The 23,277-nt window shown below is 43.7% G+C and overlaps 1 protein-coding gene across 5 annotated transcripts in view; it reads right to left on the bottom strand.

The window, feature by feature from the left end:
* Positions 1-23,277, bottom strand: part of ZNF516 (zinc finger protein 516) — a 324,879-nt gene that overhangs the window by 160,233 nt on the left and 141,369 nt on the right. The window lies entirely within an intron of this gene.

Raw genomic sequence — 23,277 nt, 5'->3', positions numbered from 1 at the left:
CGATTACCCTGATTACCAACGATACACATGAAACAGCCTAGAGAGTGAATTCCGCTTGCCCCTTATTGAAGTACCTGTAGATCAGAGTGGTCCTTATGTAAATAGTCAAGTTTTAGGGAAAGACAGAAAGTTCCTCATTGATACAGGGGCAAGCAGGACCACGATAAGTCACAATGAAGTACCAGGGGCACCCCTCTCAGGCTCACAGAACGTGTCCCTCGGATTTTCAGGAAAACCGATTATCAACGAAGTGTCACAACCCCTCCCTCTTGCAGTAGGTCCTTTGACACGGACTACAGATTTATTGCTCACGAAGTCATGCCCGGAAAATCTATTAGGCATAAAAACACTGAAAGCTTTAGGAGCTATTATTTGTTGTTCTCCCGAGGGGGTACGATTATTTTTGCGAGATTTCAAAGGCCATTATGTATTGAGAGATATGGATCCCAGACTACAGAACGTCCCTGCCCACCTGTGGGCGCAGGGCCCCACTGATGTAGGTTGCATGCACATTACCCCGTATCGAGTCACTCTTAAAGCAGGAGTGGTATTACCACGAATTCGACAATACAAGTTACCCCCAGATGCTGTAGTGGCTTTACTGAAAATCATTGACGAGCTCATCGCACAAGGAGTGGTTGTGGAAACCGACTCTAATGTGTGTAATTCTCCTATCATTCCTGTTCTTAAACGTACTGACCCAAATTCCCCACCTGTTTATCGATTGGTTATTGATCTGCGCGAATTGAACAAGTGTATTGTACCACAATACCCTGTGGTTCCAGATATCTCTTCGTTACTGACAGCTATTGATTCCGAAGCAGCGTTCTTTACTGTAATCGATCTCAAGAATGCTTTCTTCAGTGTCCCTATTGATCCGGAGAGCCAATATTTGTTCGGATTCAGTTTAAATGGACGATCCTTTAAATTTGCCCGTGCACCTCAAGGATTCACAGAAAGCCCCAGCATCTATAGCCAAGCATTGAAAAAACAACTAGACAGTATCCACATGCCCGTCCACACTGCTCTGCTTCAGTATGTCGATGATCTGCTGATCACCGCTCGAAGCGAACCCGAATGTGAAAATGCATCTCTGATTGTTTTGAACTTCCTGGCTGACAAGGGACACAAGGTGTCTCCTTCGAAGCTCCAATTCTGTGTTCAGCAAGTTGTGTACCTGGGTCACTTGCTGTCCAAAGTGGGGAGACAGCTCACACCTGATCGCATTCAGTTAATTGTTAACATGTCACCACCCAGAACACAAAAGGAAGTGCGGGCCTTTATAGGCCTAACTTCGTACTGCAGACAATGGATTCCCCAATATGCATTTCTAGCAAAACCACTCATTCAGTTGACAACACAGGAGGCAGCGACTTCGTCTGTCCTCCCTTGGACTCAGGAACATACACAAGCTTTTGAAGACTTAAAGAAAGCCTTATGTCAAGCACCTGTTTTAGCAACACCATGCTACAGTAAGCCTTTTACACTTTTTGTTACAGAACGTGATGGTACTGCATTGTCAGTCCTCACCCAGGAACAAGCAGGTTCACATAAGCCTTGTGCTTATTTTTCCAGTACATTAGACCCAGTAGCACAAGCCCTTCCAGCATGTTTGAAATCAGTTGCAGCTACAGCTTTAGCAATTAGACAGAGTGATTCTATTGTGTTAGGACATCCATTGACAGTACAGGTTCCACATTCTGTAGAAGTCCTCTTGAATCGAACTCAGACCCAACACCTAACCATAGCAAGATTGACAGGTTATGAATTGACATTGTTTCAACCACACATCGAAATCAGACGCTGCAGCACATTGAATCCTGCCACGTTATTGCCAGTAAATGGAGTAGATCCATTGGCACATGATTGCATTGAAGTTATTACTATCACAACAAAACCCAGACAGGACTTGACAGATGTTCCGTTACCAGATCCAGACCTGACACTTTATGTGGATGGTTCATGTATGAGAACAAAAACAGGAGAATTAGTGGCAGCCTACGCCGTCACGACAGACACGGAAGTCATTGAAACGAATTGTATTGACACCTTGTCAGCCCAAGCAGCAGAGCTTATTGCTCTGACACAAGCATGTATTCAAGCCCGAAATAAGAGAGTCAACATATATACTGATTCACGTTATGCATTCGGAGTCGTTCACGACTTTGGAGTCCTCTGGCGAGAGAGAGGTTACTTAACTTCTCACGGTGCCAACATCCAACATGGTCCCCTCATTCAAGCTCTGTTAGACGCAATACATCTACCCGCTGCAATCTCTATCATGAAATGCAAAGCACACACTAAGGTTACTGATGTCATTTCCCAGGGTAACGACCTGGCAGACCGAACCGCAAAGCAAACTGCTCAGAACCGAACTCATGTAACTGATCAGACACATATAGAGGTACCAGCACACTGCATGACAGTTAGGGATCCCGCACATGATGTGATCGACATACAGTCACATGCAACACCAGATGAAATTAAGGAATGGACTAGACTAGGAGGGGTCCAAACAGACCAGGGATGGATGACGAAGGGAAAATCTACATGGTTTCTCCCCGATTCTATGGTACAAGTCATCATTAATACAATACATAGTCCTGCACACCTTGGTGAGAAAGCAATGCTAGACAGTATTCAACACATATGGTCCAATAAACACTTACGGGCAGCAGCCAAACAGAAAGTGCGTACTTGCATGATTTGTGGTCAGTTCAATCCAGGTAAAAGCATCCCCGTAGAACAAGGTGGATTTCAGCCTCCCGACCACCCTTTTGAAGTCCTCCAGATGGATTATATCCAGATGGAACGGTGTCGAGGATTCAAGTATGTTCTTGTAGTCGTGTGTGCTCTTTCCCGATGGGTAGAGGCATACCCAGTTCCTGATTATACTGCTCCGACCACTGCCAAGCAGTTGGTTCGTGAATACTTCCCGCGGTATGGTTTGCCCCGTATCGTGTACTCAGATAATGGTCAGCCATTCTCATCCGAACTCGTGAAACACATTACACTTCTGTTAGGTTACCAGTGGAAGTTCCATTGTGTCCGGCATCCCGAGGCAGCAGGTCTCGTGGAGCGCCATAATCAAACACTGAAAATCCGACTTTCCAAGATCTGTAGAGACAAAGGTATAGACTGGATAGTTGCCTTGCCGGTCGCCCTCTTCTATATGAGGATGGTGGCCCATTCCCGTTCTGGGCTATCCCCGTATGAAGTGGTCTTCGGTAGGCCACCGAATATGTGGGGGACGCCCATTCCGCGTAAAATAACTGATGTTGATTGTCTTATGCTGACAGATTACCTTGCCTCCTTGATGTCTGCACTACAATCTTGTCGTTCACAGGTAGCTGCAGCCTTTCCCGACAACACCGAGACGAAGCCCCATGAGGTGGTACCTGGTGACTTTGTATACGTCCGAAATTTCGATCGGAAGAGCCCGCTGGAGCCCCGCTGGCAGTCGCCGAAGTTGGTTCTGCTTACGACGAGGACCGCTGTAAAAATCGAGGGCAGGAAGGGGTGGCTGCATTCCAGCCACGTAAAGAAATACTTTGGACTTCCTTCGGACTTGGACACTAAGCCCTGCCCTCCTCCACAAACTGACACGAAACTCCCTTTGGTTGAGAAAACTGCTTCAGAAATTTACAGACAAAAGTTACGATCTAGCAAGTCAGACAGTTTAATTGTTTAAGTCCTCCCCTAGGTGAATCGGTTAAATTAGTTTCTGACATGTATCCCCTAGATCGAGATAGAGAGACAGATAGACAAAGACAACATAAGAAAAAGGCGTATTGCAAATCACTTCGTAGTCGCTGTATAGTGACACTACTTGTTATGTTTTTCCTATGTTTGCTGGTTATCACTGCTGGTATTCTTCTGCATATATACTACCCTATATTCAAGCGTGCTACTTATAATGCTACTACTGAACATTCTTTTAGTGAACTCCCGCCCCATGAATTAACATATAGACTTGCGCTGCGCAACAACACTTTCATTAGTATGTTACATCACTCCCATCAGGCTACCAATGCTACTAATTGTTGGATATGTGGTCGTCTCCCTCCTTACCAAGAAAACAAGGGTGTTTTGCCCCTTTTTCCGTACCCGTTCACTTACAATGGCACATGTGCCGCATGGTTTAAAATGCTCAATTCCCTAGTTTCTACTGCTGCTATTTATGAAGGTAACTGGGTTTGGGGTGACCTGAACTTAGTCCTGCTTAAGGTATGCTACCCTGACAAGGAGGGACTCCCCGTTGACACTGGAACTGATCTAGAAAACGAAGTATATGGGTTAGGAAATTACACAGTCACTTTCATGATTTTATCTGTCGAATCCGAAGCTGCTCCTGTTCTACCTGCTATGGCAGTATTACCCGTTACTGGTGAACTATGTGTTCGCAAAAATGGTTCTGTACACGTAGGTCATAGTAAATGCACCACTGTAGTCGAATTTACTGATCATGGTAGATCCACGTTTAGGGCTTTACGTCATTCCTATTTTGTTTGTGGTCATACCGCATATGTCCGTTTGCCTTTAGACTGGGATGGTACCTGTTATATTGCATTCCTTCTGCCACCTGTTTTTCTAGCCCCTCCCGACTATCATAGAAACACCAATCTGATTAAGCATCGATATCAACGAGATCTCCCGCTTGTCAATTATAAAGAAACTACATGGGAACAATATACAGATTTCAATAAAGGTTTCTTCCCCTACCTAGGTACTGTTTCAAATAGTAAACTAATCCGTAGATTAACCAGAACCCTCGAAGCAGTGGTACTTGAGACCGCTTCAGCTCTAGGTAACTTAACGGAGGAGCAGTCCGCTATGCGGGTTGTTGTTCTTCAGAACCGCCTTGTTATTGACGTCATCTTGGCAGATAGGGGTGGAGCTTGTAAGGTCATCGGGTCAAGCTGCTGTATTTTCATCCCTAATAACGCGCCATCCGTGTACAAAGCTATTACACGTCTCCATAAGATTGCAAGTTTAATTCATCAGACTCCAGGCACCTGGACTTGGTCCGGTTGGTTCTGGACAACGTTGTCAGCCTGGGGGTGGAAGATCCTATCCCTCCTAGGTATTGGTTTTCTCGTAGTATTCAGTTGTTGCCTGTGTATCCAATGTGGACCAGCAATTTGCGGCCTGTGTGCCACTTCATGTGTTCCACGTTCAAGTTCCCATTCAAAGCGTATAAAGCAAGAAGAGCAATTGATGTTAAGTGAACAAGTCGATCAATTAATGAGAATCGATGTTTCATGAAGGGTCCGTGGGGAACAAGGAGGGAATGAGGAAATATAATTTTTGATCGAGTAGTGTTCCCCAGCGAGTACCCCACCGTCTCCATGTACTAGCTTGCAGTGCATGTTATTTCCCTCCTGTGCCAGCCACGAAGACGCAAATACATTTGCGTCCATCTTTAACTTGTCCTCTTTCAGATCCGCCATGAACGGATTGAATATTCAGTTTCTATATATGCTGTGCCACCGTCTTTTTGTGGTACACTTTACACGTTTTTCAGCTCTGGCGAAGTAGGCCCAGAATATGCCATTGAGCCTTTTTCGAGTTCTCTCCTGCTTTCTGACTCCGAGGGCCTCAGCCCAGGCTACCTCTGTGCCAGTGGCCCCCACCCTATTCCTTGCGCGGCTCCGGCGCATAGCCTAACCTCTGCCTGCCAAGACCGTCTTCAACCTTCGAATTATCTGCTCCACTCCTCGAAAACACATTCCTGTCTCGTAGTTCAAGTAAACATCCTCCCAGCTGCAGGAGCAGAGGGCCCAGTTCTTCTGTCTCCGTGCAAGTAATTCATAGACTCCGTTGCCATGGTAGGCTCATGCCCCCTCACCCTGCATGCCAACACGTAGACGCATACATGCAGACAGTATAGAGTAGTCTCCGCCCGAGAGACCTTTTCCCTTCCAGACACTACTGTTCCTTAAACATACGATACCAGATACGATTTGGGATTAGGTTGATCTGACATCCCAGACTTATGTCTACACTTATGTCTACACTTGTAGTGCTAAATGTCAAGTCCTTTCACCTTCTGGATATACGTCAGACACACGTCAATCTGCTGCGCGCGCATCTCTGCCTTATATTTCTGCTGACATTGCAAGATTCTCTTATGTATCCACCCATTTTGTGACCTCATGATCAATGACGTTTCTAGTGTACGCCTTCATGCACGCCTATTATACCGCCTTTTTGAATGACGTTTTGTGACGTTTCCATGTTTTATCTCTTCTTTTCCAGCTGTTACGCCTACTGTTACGCCTACTACATGCTCATACATTGTAATGCATTGACTATATATATGTACTTCTGTAAACAATATGTTGTCTGTCTTCCCTTCCTGAACCCTGTGTGGTGAATGGAATGGTTATGCCACCTTGGCTCGAGCCAATAACCCAATTCCTTTTACAGGAATAAAACCCTTTTGAGTTTACCTCAATATCCCGGATTTTGCCTCTTATTTTTCTGAGTTATTCTTATTGATTATTGATAGCAAATTAAGTATAGGTAATCGATATTACCTCAAAACACCAAAGCACACCAAAGAACAGTAACTATTAGGTTCCTTGATCAGTTCCACAATGTCTACAAACAGTCCAAATCCTTTAGTCCAATTTCACATGTGCTATCTGAGCTTATGGTCCACAAAGGAATGGTCCGTATCCAGACAGTATCCAAAAACAGAAGATGAGGTGATTTGATTGATTTGATCTTTGTATTTTAATTTACTGTCTAAGATAAAACCTACATTTTTTACTTTGGGAATTTGCTTGGGTGCTGAACCCAGGGCCGATGGCCACCATAGCGGAGACCAGAGGGCTGGCTTGATTGTTCCCAAATTGGATAACTTCAGTTTTGTAGGAATTAGGCCTCAAGCAATGGTTGGCCATCTAGTCGCTCACTTCCCTCATGGAATTGTTAAATGTGGCACCAGCAGCGTTTACATCTTTAGTCAGACACTATAATCTGAGTGTCATCAGCTTAAGATGCTGATGACAACCCAAACGATTTAATCATGCAGTAAGCGGGGTGACAAAGATTGAACAAGGTGGGGGACAGGGCGGAACCCTGAGGGACCCCACACAAGAGACAAAAAGTTCCTGAGACAAAATCACCAAGCGATACCACTTGTTGCCATCCTAAAAGGAATGATTTAAGCAGCGCCAAAGCTAAGTCACTTATCCCTAATTCCCTCATACGGCTGACCAGTAGTTCATGGTTGACCATATCAAAGGCTTGTGAGAGATCCGACAGAATCTAAACGGCATTGCCTCCACAGTCGAGAGATGAGCGAATTTTTCAGTGTCTGTAAACCAGGCAGATTAAGTTCTATGATTTGCCCTGAAGCCAAACTGCGAGTCATACAAAAGCTGGTTGTCCTCTAAAAAGTGGAGAGTTGACAGTTCATTAATTTTTCAGCTACTTTCCCTAGAAAGGGGAGTCTAGCAGTAGGTAGTAATTAGGATCAAAAGGATCGAACGTGTTCTTCCTCAACAGGGGAAGCACCGACGCCGCCTTCCAGCTAGTAGGAAAAACTCCAGTATCAAACATAGAAGAGAAAACTGTAACAAGGTATTGTGCTTTGACTTCATGAGCCATGTGAATAGTCTTGGGGGTGCACAGGTCAGCAGGAGATCCAACTTTCACCTATGAAATGTGTTCAATAATCTGTGTTACTGAAGGGATATGAAAAGGCTTGAAGCTGATTAGTTTAGGACTAGATTGGGTGCTCTAATTGAACGATTATGGTTAGTAAAATCATTAAAGATGTTAAGCACTTTACCCTGAAACATACTGGTTAAGGAATTATAAAAACCTTGATTGACACACTGCCATTCCTGCTTCTTCACCGATTGCCTGTGAGGTTCCCAATCTCTGCTTGGCCTCCGCTTCTCCATCCACATCTGCACTCCATTATCCATGTGCTTCACCACCCCACCTGCCCGCCCTCCAATGGCCATGTGCTCCTTCATCTCCCACTGTTCAATGTCCATTTGCTTCTCCATTGCTGTCTGTCCCTTGTCCTCTCTACCCCTCCCACATCCTTTCCTCCCAACCTTTCTCTGTGTTGCCTAATTTGTGGCCTGCTCCCCCAACCCACTTCCCCATTTGTTTACTTTTTTCTTTAAAGCACATTTGTGTTGTATCAAAAAGTACATTCGTGCTATATCAAAAAAGGACATTTCATGCAACTTTTTATTTACAAATCCCTCTCGGATTAGTAATTAAAAAGAAAACAAATGGTCTCTTCATTTTGTAGGTGTGCGTCAACACAGATGACTTAATGGACTTGTCATACCACTTTTTTTTGCTTTATTTTAAGCCATGTTACAAAGCCACAGGGCTGATGTACATCATCAGTAAAAATTATTGCCAACAGGTCTCATTATCAAGATCTACTGGCTTTGCCAGTGCTCATTTAAAGATAAGGAGCACCATAGTTCACTTCCAATTATAGTGTTGACCACGTTTTCTTACAGACAGCAACAAAATTAGTGAGGCACGCCATTAATAAATGTGGTTGCTGTTTCAAGATTATTACTGAATTACCATGGGAGCTTTGCACATCATGGCTTTTTACGATCCAGATATACCAATAATGTGTGATTTAGTAAGGATGGGGATAATTGTACCATATAACAGTGAAACTCTTACATTTGTTATCTGCATCACAGTCTGTCTATTGCAGTACAAGTTAACATTTTAGTTTTTTTCCCAAACTTGAGAAGTTTCAGAAAATATTTCTTTTGGGAAATCAACTCTTTAAATCTCTTTCTTTTAGATTTTTTTCTGCACCAAAACCTTTTTCAAAGAAATTGTCATTAACTGTTCTAATAAAGTTACCTAGGGTTTCCTGTAATCGTCACCTCATTAATAAACAAATATCTACCAGATATGCTTAAAGCAGGGGTGGTTTCTCAGTGGAGGCAAAAGGGCGTCGCCCATCCCCTGCTGTGAGCCACGCATACATTTGCAGTAAATAAACTCAATAGTTTATTCTTTCTGTTTCCAATGCCTGACCTCAGCACTCTTTCTATTGTGACGGGTCAGGTGGTGTCTTTCAGGGCCCCACTGAGGGTACAAGAGAGACTGCATTGAACAGGATCAATGACTCTGAAGTGCGCATGTCTTGTTGGACGGTTGATTTTATATCTCCAGCCAGACATGAGTACATCCACTGTGTATTAGGAGCTGGGGAGAACACAGATGCCGCTTCCCAGTCTCCTATGGAGTGTAGGGTTTGCCTGACCAAAGCGATCTTGGTGCTTCTTTCATGCTGTTTAATGTTATAAACCGTATGAGAGCAGCATCAGGATTGGTTTTAAAGCCACACAGTGATTGGTCATTTGTCTGCAACAGTCTCTCTCTTGCTTTCTGGCAGCATGATAACCCCCTTTGCACTACACAGCTGACAACACCGTGTAAGCAGAGAGGGTAAATGAGACCACTGCCACCAAGAAAGGCGCCTGTTGACCACTGTGTGCACAGGATAGGCACAATTAGCAATTCAGCAACTCTGGAGTGACTGCAGCATGTAAGTTAGGAGTGTTTGCTACGGATATTGCCAGTCACTATTGTTTGTTTTCCTCGTCAACCATTCTGCCTCCTCCGTTAAGCCTACCCAGCTGCTGGTCAATAAAGCAAAATAAGCTAAAACAACACTGTTACTAGAAGACAAGAAAGAAAGGAAAATATTTATTTCTTGTCTTCTAGCGACTGCGTTTCTGTTTATTTTGCTTTATTGAGGAGACACAGTCCATTCCATTGACAGCCATGTTTACGCCGCACCACTTTCAAAAGTCACTATCTGCCACTGGCTTAAAAAGTTCTCTAACCAGACAGAGGTAATACAGTGGTAACTATTTAATAAAAGTTAACATACCCTGAACATTTCCAATGTTGCTGCACTCTTTCCATCATTACCGTGGTCTTTATAAGGTGCGAGGGGGTCATTTAAATTCAAAACGCATCCTTCAGACCCAATTGAATTTCTCACTCAATGGGATGATACCACATCCAAGCCTGGATACTGATTTTACAAAAGGCAAATAAGGCCATTGCATGATCAATATCACATTCTGAACATCATGCCTCGAGGAATACCAAAATAAGTTAGTACTTAACATCAGTTAAAAGGGGTCAAATTTCACCCTTATTTGAGTTTACCTGGCCAGAATGCTACATGTTACTTTCTCATTTATTTATTTATTTATGGAATTTTTAATGCGCAGCTAATACCCGAAGGTGTCTAGGCGCAGTATGATGCTTTAGGATACAGTAATCAGCACACAAACTTATTGGTTAAAGAGCCAAGTCTTCAGAGCCCTACGAAAACAAATAAGAGTGGGGGCAGTTTTGATATGTGAAGGAAGAGAGTTCCACAGTCTGGGAGTTGCTACCAAGAATCGTCTGTCTCCCCAGGTGGCGGTTCTTGTTCGGGGCACAGATAGTAGACAGCTAGCTGCTGATCTTAGGTTCCTTATAGGGGTGTATAGCTGAAATGCCTCTCTTAAAAACTTCGGGCCAGTATGATGAATGGCCTTATAGGCGATACATAAGGCCTTAAATTTGATCCTGCTCTCCACTCTTAGCCAATGCAGATGGCGTATACCTGCCGAGGTGGACTGGCGCCTTGGAATGTTGAGAAGGATTCTGGCTGCCATATTTTGAACAGACTGGAGCTTGTTCAAGATATATTTATGAGTGTTGAGAAAGAGGGCATTTCCGTAATCAAGCTTGGAAAACACCAAGGTGGTAACTAGGGTTTTTCCAGCTGATGGTGGTAAGTACGGTAGCAGCTTTTTTTATCTTTTTCAACGTAAAGAAGGCAGCTGAAACAACCCTATTTACATGGTGTTTGAAGGACAGATGTTTATCAAAGATCACTCCAAGATTCCTGACCTTTGCGACTGGGACCGGAGGAGGACCTATCTGAATAGGCCACCAAATCGGGGACCATTCTGGAGAGATGTTACCAAAGGTCATAACCTCCGTTTTCTCCGCATTCAGTTTCATCCAATATGTATGCATCTAGTTCCATTTCCCAGTTGTTCAACATTCAAGATCTGTTTTTTTGACATATATTTAATAAAAGTTTCACCAACTATTATTTTAACTTCACAAATTTCAGGTTACTAGACCAAGTGAGGGGCAGAAGGCTTGACACTGGAAGAACAGTCATTACAAGATAAATCATTCCCTAAGCACTATTTCCTGGAGATCTACCTGGTGCTAAGTAGAGCACACTGATTAATGTGAGCCATGAGTGAGTGTTAGACTTGGCATCTTTGGCCTGGTTTCCCCTGATTTTTTGCCTCTACCTCCAGCATTTTTGATGTTGAGCTGGATTTTGTTTTCGCTAGCTTAGATGCTTTGGGCACTTTGCCACTGATGATCAGTGCCAAAGAGCAAGTGCTCCCTGTGTAATTTGGTAGTCCAATTGGTTCTCCCTGATTGGCGTATTTGATTTATTGGTAAGTCCCTACTAAAGTGCACTGTGTGCGCCAGGGCCTGTAAATTAAATGCTACTAGTGGGCCTGCAGCACTGATTGTGCCACCAACATGAGTCGTCCTGAAAAGATATCTCGGACCTGCCACTGCATTGTCTGTGTGTAGGATTAAATTGCCATGATGACTTGGCAAGTGTACCCACTTGCCAGGCCATAACCTTCCCTTATCTTAGATAAGACATCCCTCAAGTAGGCCCAAAGTACCTCCATGGGCAGGGTGCGGTGTATGTGAAAGGTAGGACAAGCACTGGGGTATGTGACATGTCCTGATAGTGAAATACTGCCAATTTCCTTTCTCACTATTGAAAGGCTATCTGTCAAATAGGATAGCATGGGAGATACTTATTACAAGTATAACTTCCGACGTGGACAAGATAGAGGAATAAAGTTTAGGCTCTCTGAACTTAGGATTTAATAACACATCTTTTACGAAGATGGTTTTTAAATTGTGTGTTTAAAAATGCCACTTTTAGAAAGTAGGCATTTTCTTTTTTAACCATTTGGTGTGCCTCTGCCTGTTTATGGATTGACTGTCTGGTTTTGGCGTGACAGGGGCTGTGAATGTGCATTCACTGTAGGCAGCCAATGGGAGTCTTGAGCTGTGCCTGGCCCTCCCTGGATGACTCAGAGCTGAGCTGAATAGAACTTGGTTGCATTTAAAGTAGTGGGAGGAGTTTTCCTTGCAGCTGAAAAGGCCCGGTCATCCTTGCACTATGCTTTCTCTATACCCTGTGGTATAGCAGCATATGTACCAAAGAGATCATGAACAGACTGGGTGTTTGGTAAGTGAGGCTCAATGGGTAAGAGGGTATTAGAGCCAAGAAAGGTAGGGCACCAAGGGGACAGCTCAATGAAGTAGAATATCACATAAGCCTAAGATAAGGAACTAGCAACAAAGTTAAAGGGTAAGTTATATCTAAAGTGCAGTAAATGGAAAAAGAGTTTGAGCAAGCAGTCATGGGGGACAGCTCACATGGAAAGCGCAAAGTCTAAGACTGTGAATGAAAAGCCAGAAGTGAATAATCTGGAATAGGTGTCAGTATCTGAAAGGAATAGCAACAATGTGGGCTGGATAAGGCAAGGGACAGGAGCAGGAAAGATTAGGGAATCTTCCAAGGTATCTGAAATTCCAGGATGATGGAATTCCGAAAATTAAACTCTAGAAGAGCAGCTTTTTAGGGTAGCAATTTCCAGGGACCCTGACCATATCTCCAAGCATGGATATTCTAAGAGAAAGCTGGTGCTCATTAGGTGCAAATGGGCAGGCGAAGTGAGGAATCACTCAGTGAGGAAGATTTCAGATCCAGGCATGGTCCAAATCTCCCTCATAGGAATGGCCTTTTACAAGCCTCTATTATTTCTCACCAAGCTATATGTTGATAAGTGAGTTTACAAAACTAGTTACACTCGGCTGGGCAGATAGTTCCGATGACTGCAGCGAGCAAATGGAACAGCATGATGAGGTAAATGGAGTTCTGATGAATGCAGCGAGCAAATGGAACAGCATGATGAGGTAAATGGCTAATGGGTGGTGGGGAGGCGGTCGGTAGAGGGGTTTCAAAATAAGGTACAATCCTACAGAGCATCCACTGAATTAATGGTACCCCTGCCGACAACCCTTAAGCAAATCACCAGTGACGGACTCTCCTAGGCCTGCCTCATTTGTTCACTTTTGTAATTCTGCCAGGCTTCTGCTAAATCTCAATGGGCAGGGTCTGTGCAGAAACTTGCCTGAGCTTCTGTAGCCATGCCAGCAGCACTGCAAGCCACTTTCTAGCATCATCAGACGACCAGCGCCTGGAGTCCATAAAGAACAAGGGGGTAGTGGAGCTGACTCCCATTTACTGTAAACCTTAAGAGAATATACCACTGCTCCACACCAAATCAAAGCGGCCGTGCATGTATGCTTCTGGCCAGAACTATCCGCCTGGAGACAACAACAGAAAGTGAATACGACCAGTGCAAACTGGCACTGCTCCTACAGCAACCTTCATGTTAACACTCTGGCAATAACTCTTTAGTAAAAAATTCCATGCGTGTATGGTGAAGACATGCATTGCACTCAGAGACAGAACATACTTTTGCCTAAAAAGTGCCCTTATGTCAGTCACTCTTTTACAAACACGCAGGCATCAGGAACTTTCTAAAGTGGTAACATGCAGCATTCAATCAATATAAAGATAGTATTGGGAAAACCAACGTTTATTTGAAAAAATACTAAAAACAAATAGTTTAGGGGCATTTGATTAAAGATTTTTTAAAACTCCATTTGTAGTTTGACAATTATGTAGATGATGCCAGAATTACTACTCCGTAAATATGTTTCACAGAGAGGCGGCAAGACAAGAAATTGTATCCTAATTTCTACTCGCCTCAGTGAATGCATTACAGGCTGGCCTGAGATTATAGAAATAACCTGGTTAGATACATTGACTGTGAGACTGCCTTTTATAGAAAGCACACTTGTAAAACGATGGGTGAATTGTGAATTAGGCTTCTGGTTAAAAAAACGATCAATTCTAGGTACAGCAAGACTTGCATTGCTCCAACTGCTAGGCGAGAAAGAGCAACAGAAGATTCGCTGGAAATGCCTACACACTTACATAGAACAAGCATTTGCAATGCAAAAGGTCTCGAATTAGGAAAGTGTGAGCTATTGGTATTGTAAATGACAATTTTTTTAATATGTGTTGGCTTTAAAAATATATAAATGAATAGCATTGTTGTCCACAAAGCCAATAGCTTACACTTTCCTAATGTGAGTCCTATTGGCTATGGCAATGCTTATTGGTAGCAAGCAAGGACAGTGCTGTTGTGGTGCTGAGTGAATATGTGGTTGTGCTGAGTGATGTGGTGGTGTATTAGAGTGATGTGGTGGTGTATTAAGAGTGATGTGTGGTGTATTAAGAGTGATGTGGTGGTGTCCCCGAGTGATGTGGTGGTGTCCCCGAGTGATGTGGTGGTGTCCCCGAGTGATGTGGTGGTGTCCCCGAGTGATGGGGTGGTGTCCCCGAGTGATGTGGTGGTGTCCCAGAGTGATGGGGTGGTGTCCAAGAGTGATGTGGGTGTGTCCCTGAGTGATGTGGTCGTGTCCCTGAGTGATGTAGAGGTGTCCCTGAGTGATGTGGTGGTGTCCCTGAGTGATGTGGTGGTGTTCCTGAGTGATGTGGTGGTGTCCATGAGTCATGTGGTGGTGTCCCTGAGTCATGTGGTGGTGCCCGTGAGTGGTGCCCCTGAGTGATGTGGTGGTGCCCGTGAGTGGTGCCCCTGAGTGATGTGGTGGTGTCCCTGAGTGATGTGGTGGTGTCCCTGAGTCATGTGGTGGTGCCCGTGAGTGGTGCCCCTGAGGGATGTGGTGGTGCCCCTGAGTGATGTGATGCAGCAGCCCAGCGACTGAAGCTAAGAACACGCAGGGTTGAGTGCTACAAAGCGTGTTCAGTTTATCAAAGCACAGAATGATGGAGCTGGGAAAAAGCAAGGGGAAACAGTAATACACAGGGAGAGTGTATAATGATAGAGGCAGCAAGGGCTGGGGCTTGGACAGCAATCAAGTACGGGGTCGAGAAGGCACTGAATGGGAGAACACGGAAAACACCCAGGGCCAAGGAAGGAAGATGCAAGCACACAGGAGACCAGAGGGCAAGGAATAGCAAGCAAAACAAGCTCTCGGCATTGCTGTGGCGGGCGGGGCGGGGGAGCGGGAGCGCATTCCTTTGAAGTCTGATGCAGGGGAGCGGCAGCCTTTGAAGTCTGATTGGGGGGGAGCGGCAGCCTTTGAAGTCGGATGCGAGGCACAGACAAATGGTGGTGTGTGACGTGGCTGGCGCTGTGCGCGCGCATAGATCACATGAACTGTGTCTAATCCGCCGTTTTGGTAGACTGTTCTTTTCCCCTTACTATAATCTCGCCAGAGCAATGCGCAGGCGAGACCTAAAAAAGCTAATGGTTATTAGCTAAAGTAATTTACATTTTTTCTGGTGACCAACCTAAAAGTGGCAGCTACTGGCGGCTTCCAACAGAAAGAAGACTGAAGTAAACATTAAAGAACACTAAAGAACTGTTATATGTCTGAAGGCTGCGAGACAGTGCCATGTCACAGCTGTAAATGTAACGAACAGATTTGGAAAAGTTTGATTTGGCTGACTGCATGTTTTGCTGTCCTTTATATTCAAGCACGTGTAAAATGGCCGCTCCCAAATGAATCAAATTCTTCTCCGGGAAAACATGAAGCCTTCGTTTGTGTGAACATCCATAGAGAATAAGGCAGGGTTTAAAAGGGTTTCCTTTATTTAGAGGAAACATAAAAGTGGTGTAAAAATGTGGAACGCAGGACTGTGTTGGTGAAAGATGGAGTTATTTGCAAAATAGAAGTGTCTACATAAAAGGCCCATTTGGAGTTCCCAGCCTTCTAACATGACTTGAAAAGCAAATCCCTCTCACTCGGGTGAAGGCTATTGCTTTGTAATGATCAACAGACGTCTGAGACAGAGGGCAAATGGCAGCATCTTAATCCTTTTCAGAACCGTACAGGCTGCTTTAGGGTGGGGGACGCGAGGAAGGCCGGGCAGGAATAGTAATCCAATTTAGGACAAAGTTTTTAAATTCAAACACAAGAAAAGGAGAAAAGAAGAGTGGCTACTGAATACTGCTAATAATTTAAAGAAATTAAATTTATTTTTCCAAATTGACCACTTAAGCCAGCGACCACCAGGAGCAGAATCCGAATTAACTGTGTGAGACCAGATATCACCTCTGCAAATACCTTATTTGCACATACAATGACACTGAACACATTAAATATCAGAGCTTAGAAATCATTTAACACTGTCAACAATAGACAAATGGTGCTTATTGGGACAGGTCACAAACAATAGAAAAATTCTGAACACATTCTGAAGCACCAATAAGAAAGTTCGGAGGTACAACAGAACAACAGAGAAGGCATAAACAATCCACCACTAAGCCCAAAATGGTCACCAGTTTCTATGCTTCAAAAAGCCCAGCCGTGATTAACTTGATGGCTCTTGCGCATTGTCAATGGTCCACAAAATAATAACTTGTTTTTAATACAGTGCTTCATACCAACTTCTGCCCTTTTTAAGTGCTGATAATAACAGGAATTTTACTACTGCCCGATTTAATGGCATTCAATTTACTGTCCTTTGGCAGGTTTCATTGTTTTGCTCTTGCCAATCACTGCACGTATCAGCAAAGATCACATATCTCACTTCGTTTCATGTAATCCAAGCGCAGGCAAAGCCAATAGGTGTCGCTTTTGTGACCTATTGGCTTTTCCAATAGTTTTTGGGTATGCTGCACAGCGTCTGCGATGCTGTGCAGTATGGCTAAAGTTTAAAAAAAAAATAGTAAAACAAAAATGCTTTGACACGGCACATGCATCATTTTGTAGACCCACGCACCATGCACCATATTCAAAATCTGAGTACAGTCTGTAAATACAAAGAAAAGAAAATTAACAAAAGTAGGATTTTTTGTTTAGCAGGTTGGCGGAGGCAATAAGGGAAAGGGTGTGAAGAACAGCGAAGCAAGTCGCAAAAGCAGCGGGAGCAAAAGCTACATAAGGGTTGGGGGAAAGCAACACAGCGGGTGTGGTGGGGAAAGCAGTGGGGAGAAGCACAAAAGGGAGGAGCACAGCTAATTAGTCAGGCAACCGAGAGCAAAATGAAGTACAGGGGGAGAGACATACACAAGGGAGGCAGCTGGAGAAAAAAAATGCAGTCTGACGGGGTGATTCAGATAAAAAAAAAAAAAAGCAGTGCTTGAAAAGCAGTGCTTGAAAAGCAAGCAGTGGAAGCAGCAATGCCAGCCAATCAAAGAGATTGTTAAGAGGCATGGTTCCATGGGAGGGACTCACACCAGACTGACAAGCTGGATTATGAATAAGAAGAATGCCAATCAGAGTGACTAGAAAAACCAAACAATGGTAAGCAAGGAGCGAGCTCCAAGCTCTTTTATGATCTTGGTAAGCCACAATATGCCTTGCAACAGACAACAAGATATTTAGGAAGGTATTCAGTTGAGGGGTTCTTTGAAATCTGAGAATTTCAGGATGCCAGAGATTGCATGGGAAACCAAATGGCATCCATGCTCCAAGGTCTTAAATTCGAACTTGTTACCAACTAACTTACTTAAAAGCCATTTTATTCCACAGCGTAACAGCATTTGTGTTGGGTAAATGACGCACCTGGCCTATATTGGAAGATATGTCATGATATTCTAGTAATTTGTAATGCATGTTAAAGACCTCAATTACAAATTGCCTGTTAAAATAACCATAATTTCCCCACCTTTACATCACAATTTAAAGGGGTCATGTTGAAAACAACTTTAACAAGCATTTACAATGCAAGAGGTCTCGCATTTGCAAGAGTTTGAGCTATAGGCATTGTAAATGACAATGTTTTTTATTTATGTCTTTTGAAAACCAGCAAGCGATGCGTAAACAGCCACTTTGTACTTAGAGTCTCTGCTTATGAAAAGCACATAAATAAAAAGCATTGTCATTTTCAATGCCAATAGCTCAAACTCTCGCAAATGCGAGACCTATTGCATTGCAAATGCTTGTTTTAATTGTGGCATTTTTCTTTGCATACTTTTATGCTCATGTAATTGTGGTATACTTCTCAGTCTCATCTTTGTGTTGTTAGTTGCATGTTTCTATATGTTAAGGTTTTCTTGGTCTTCCCTTGTTTTATGTTGTTGGATTTTTATGTAATATTGTCGCTTTTTATGATCTACTTTGTCACATAAACGTTTTTGTGTTTTGGTGGGTTGGTCAAGTATAATTCTTGTTTTAGATTTACATTTCATTTATTGCAATAATAAGTTACGTTCACATCGGTCTTTTTAAAAAAAAATGTATTGAGCTTGACCAAATAAACAGATAGAACAGAGAAATGATAAGTCGTGGCATATCATATACAAACGTAGAGAATTGATGGATTCCCAAGCATATACAATGACTAAATCAAAAAAAAAATAGGTCAAGGACAAAAGCAGAAAAACAAGAGAATACAGGGCAGGGAAATCAATCAATTAATTGCAAAACTCAAAGATACAATTATACGTTTCATTGCCTAAACCAACCCTCCACTGGGGCCCAGATCTTATGGCCCCACTCACACCTCCTTCTCCCCCGCCTCAAATAGACTGAAGACTCTAAATTATAAAGAGCGAGAATCCGGGATCTCCTATTAAAAAAACGTGGGGGCTTCAGGGCTAAGCCATTCTGACGTAATACATAAGCGGATTAAAGACATAGTTATATACAGAAAAGCAGAGACATACATGGGGTGTGAAAGCCTTTCCAACGGAGCAGTGCTTTCACACCCCATTATCACCATTTCTGAAGAAAGGCTCACAGGAATATTGAGCGTAGAATTTATAAAGCCCTCTACATCAGATAGAAAACCCCGCAGCTTTGGACACGAAAAGAACATATGAATGTCATTAGCGGCTAGAAGCCCACATCTGGCACAGCAGTGACCTTTACAACCCCCCATTTTGAGATTTTCGTAGACGTATAATAAAGATCTAACAGTGCCATATACCTTTGGGTGCGTAGACTTCGGGACACTAAAGCATAGCTTGCCAGCTCCAATGCCAAACTTATGTCCACCCCAGTCTTACCCAGCTTGGCCTCCCATTTGGCATTCTGTAATGCCAGATCGTCCGGAAGATCGGATAACAGATGCTGGTAGACTGTTCCAATTCTAGACCTTCTTTGAATTAATTCAAATAACATAATCTTATCAAGCAGAGTAGGAACTTGAGGTTGCATTTTGTCTATAAAACTTCTGATCTGCAAGTATTTGAAAAGATCGTGAATACGAAGATGAAACTTTTCCTTTAAAAAAGGAAAAGAAGGACATTTGTACCCCAGAGCCTAAGTCACCGATAACTCCCAGCCCCAAAGACAACCACCTAAAAATTATCTGGTCTTGAAAAACAGCCGGTAGAAGTCGAGCTGCAGTAAAGGGGGTATGAAAATTGATATTGGGAATTGACCACTTACAACAAACCTTGCGCTAGACTGAGAACATAGCCCTAATAACCTTGAACTTAGTTTTTTTAATACTAACTCAGCTCCATGATCCGGATGAAAACCCCACTGGCCGTCTCTCCCAGGACCAGCTCATAGATAGTGGGTCTACTGGAGATCGGGGCCTCCGCCCTATCACCAAGCAATGGCACACCCATATGTTGAAGCATTGCAGACCAATAATAAAATAATGGGTTTGGAACTGACCAACCACCACGATCTCTAGAAAGGCACATCCATTTCGCAGCCCTACGCGGACGGCGGTAACCCCAAATAAATCTGTAGCAAGCCCTATCGACTCTGGTAAGGCTTTGTTGTGAAAATTCCAATGGTATACCTGAATAAGTACAAAAACTTTGGGAGGACCATTACAACGGAGGATATTACAACGGCCATATAAAGAAAAGTGTAAATTCTCCAGCCTTCCCAAGTTAACAGATTCAATAACCGGGATGATATTCGAGTCTGGTATATTAACAACTTGGGGGGTGATTTTAACCCCTAAGTATGTGGCAACTTGGACCACTGGAGCTTGAGAGGGGCCATAGCGGAATTTTGGATAACCTGAGTTTTAGTGACATTGAGCTTATAGCCAGACAACCGACCAAACAGCTAAGATCTTTAAGGCGGCAGAGGCAACATTCCTGGTTAAGACTAAAATGTCATCCGCATAGGCAAACGCCTTGTACTCTATAACATTGACCCTTACGGCAGAATATCCTGAATACATTTGATCTTGCTAAGAAAGGGATCAATGTAGAGAGCAAAAAGAAGAGGCGAGCAAGGACATCCCTGTCTGGTACCCCTGCTGAGATTAAATGACGTTGACACAAGACCAGAAACACGCAAGGTTGACGCTGGGGAAATATAAAGTGATTGAACGGCCTGGATAAACTTAGAGCTAAAGCCTTTCCCTCGAAGAACTGCCCATAAAACCCCCCAGGCAACCCTGTCGAACGCCTTCTTGGCGTCCAACAGGATCGCACCGAGGGGAGAATCAGTCACTTGGGCCCAGTCCAAAAGCGCGATGACCCGGCGGACATGATCGGCCGTGTCCCTGCCCGGAATAAAGCCATGCTGGCATAATGAAACCAATGGAGTGATTACCTTAGCCAATCTAGTAGATACCATTTTGGAGTAGATTTTACTGTCTGTGTTTATGAGGGAAATGAGTCGAAAAGAGGAAGGGTCCAGCTCTGGCTTATCTTTCTTTCTAAAGAGAACAATTGTGGTTTGACACCACAAGTACGGTATCTTACGCCCCTGTGCCGCCCTGAAGACTAATAGGAGATCCTGGCGAATCTCCGAACAGAATTCCCTATAAAATTCCAGATGGATGGCTTCAGGGCCTGCGGCCTTGCCATTAGCCAGCGATTTAATTGCTAGCTCAACCTCCTCCCACTCCATAGGAGCAGACAGATCTTCCTTCTGCTGGGTTGTGACTTGGAGTGTATAAATGTCCTGAAATAAGTCCCGGGCCTCAAGCTCAAGCTCAATGCCAGGACCTAAATTCTCCTCAGTATAACGTGTATTGTAGAACTCCAGAAAGACACCCATGAACCCCTCCTGTGTATCATGGACATGACCCTGGTGATCTTGAATCTTGTTGATACGACAGGCCAAGGTCTTCTGCTGGAGTCGTTTGCCAGATTTTTCTCCAAATTCATAAACTATTGTCCGATACAGCAAAAACTTAGCCGCCCAGTCCTGCCCAAAAATTTTGAAGAGTAGACTTGATCATAGCAACCGATTGTTGACTTTGACCTATATCCAGACCTTCCTTAATTGTGCGTGCTAGTTGGACCTCTGTGACCCTAAGTTCATCAATACGCCGCCTAATTTCCTCTTGCATAGTTTTCCGCCGAAAGGCTGAAAAGCTCTTGGTCTCCCCCCATACTGCAGCCTTAAGTGTGTCCCACACTATACCACTAGAGGCAGTGCCTCTACTAATGTATAAAAACGCAGTTAACCAGTTCCTCATATGTCCCTGGTAGGCCTGCTCCAATAATAATTTTCTTTTGAATGTCCAAACTCTAGGGACACTAGGCCTACAAGTAAAGGGACATTCTATGATCAGAGGGTTGTGATCAGACCGAATTCTTGGAGGGACTGAGATAAAAGCCTCCTGTGCGATCTGATCCTACATAAAGAAATAATCCAAACGGACCATTTTATTATGGGGGGCAGAGTAATATGTAAAGCCATCTTGATCTTTATTATGCCGATGCCAGAGATCGGTCAAACAATGTTCTTTGATCAATGCTTGGAGAGCCCTAAAGACCCTGGGTTTCTTACCAGAATATTTTTGAAGTCCCCGACAAATTAATATTCATACCTCCACAGAAGAAAATGGGATGTGGCCATAATGCTAACTCTAAATTCAGACAATTAAAAAAATTGTGAATCATCTAAATTTGAATCGTATATTGTACAAGTAGTTAAGGGTCTGTCATTAACTACTAATTCAGCTATTGCCCATCTACCTGCACTATTCTGACTAGTTTTATTACAAGATCCAACCCCCCGTTTTAGCAAAATAGCCACCCCTCTGATCATAGAAGTCTGACGGGAGCATTCAATTAAATCAAAACCTGGGATTCTCAAATAATTGCGTTTGTCCAAGGGCACGTGCGTCTCTTGAATGCGAAGTATTTCTATTTGCATAGTCTGATCAGGTCAAGAAAACAAGGCCCTTTTTTGCCATCATTAAGACCGCATATGTTCCAAGAACATAAGCACAGTTTACCCTGCCCCATTTGCTTTCAACAAGAAACCTAGTCCCACCAATGTAACCATAACCATTTTAATCCAGCCTTCTGAAAATGTACAGAGCCTAGTCATGCAGATAAAACGATAGGTGCCACAACTGTACCTCAGAAACAAGCATTTTTTAGTTTTTACCCCTACCACCCTCCCACTTCCTCCCCCCTACACCACCGTCCCCACCCTTCAACACAACCCCCCCACCCCAAAACCCCCTACCCCCACACCCCCCTTGTGAGGCAAAAGGACCAAGGTCCTTTGTGATGGCAGAGCTGGTTCTATAGTCTCCCCCCTGGTGTCCTCCCCCAATAACTAACAACGACATGGGGATGAGGCCTTAGAGAGCCAAAAAGCAGGAAGAGCAGAATGAAAAATAGTGAAAATCCAAAGTATTCCCATACAATTGGCCCACACCCCCCCTTTAGGACCCTAACGTCCCCCAGAGAGGAAAACATTGGAACAGAGACATTAAACCCTAAATTGAATTCAGGAACTCCTTGGCCTGGATTTCATAAACAAAAAATCTAGTCTGACCGTGATGGATGATTTTCAATTTGGAGGGAAAGAGTAGGAAAACTTGAGTTCCCTTAGACTGGAAAGGTGCTATTAGCTGGCGGAGCTGTCATCTCTGCTCAACAGTCGCTGGACAAAAATCGGGTCTAACAAAAAAACTTGCACCCCTTCCCAGCCCTCTTCTTGTCTGGCTAAGTCATAGATCTTTTCCCTTGCTAGATAGTTTTTCAGAAAGATTAGTATTGCGCGAGGCTTGTCATCAGACTGGGCAGATCTCTGCCTCTGCTTCAAAGGAAAGTGATGTGCGCGCTGGACCTCGAGCCGCTAGTCCCACTGCTTAACCTCTGAGAACGCCTCGGTGAAAAGTTCCACGACGAATTGCCTAACATCTGAGCCTTCAATCCCTTCTGG

The sequence above is a fragment of the Lissotriton vulgaris genome, chromosome 4_1, assembly GCF_964263255.1.
Source record: "Lissotriton vulgaris chromosome 4_1, aLisVul1.2, whole genome shotgun sequence".
NCBI classification, from domain to species: domain Eukaryota; kingdom Metazoa; phylum Chordata; class Amphibia; order Caudata; family Salamandridae; genus Lissotriton; species Lissotriton vulgaris.
This window is presented reverse-complemented; position numbering and strand designations above follow the sequence as displayed.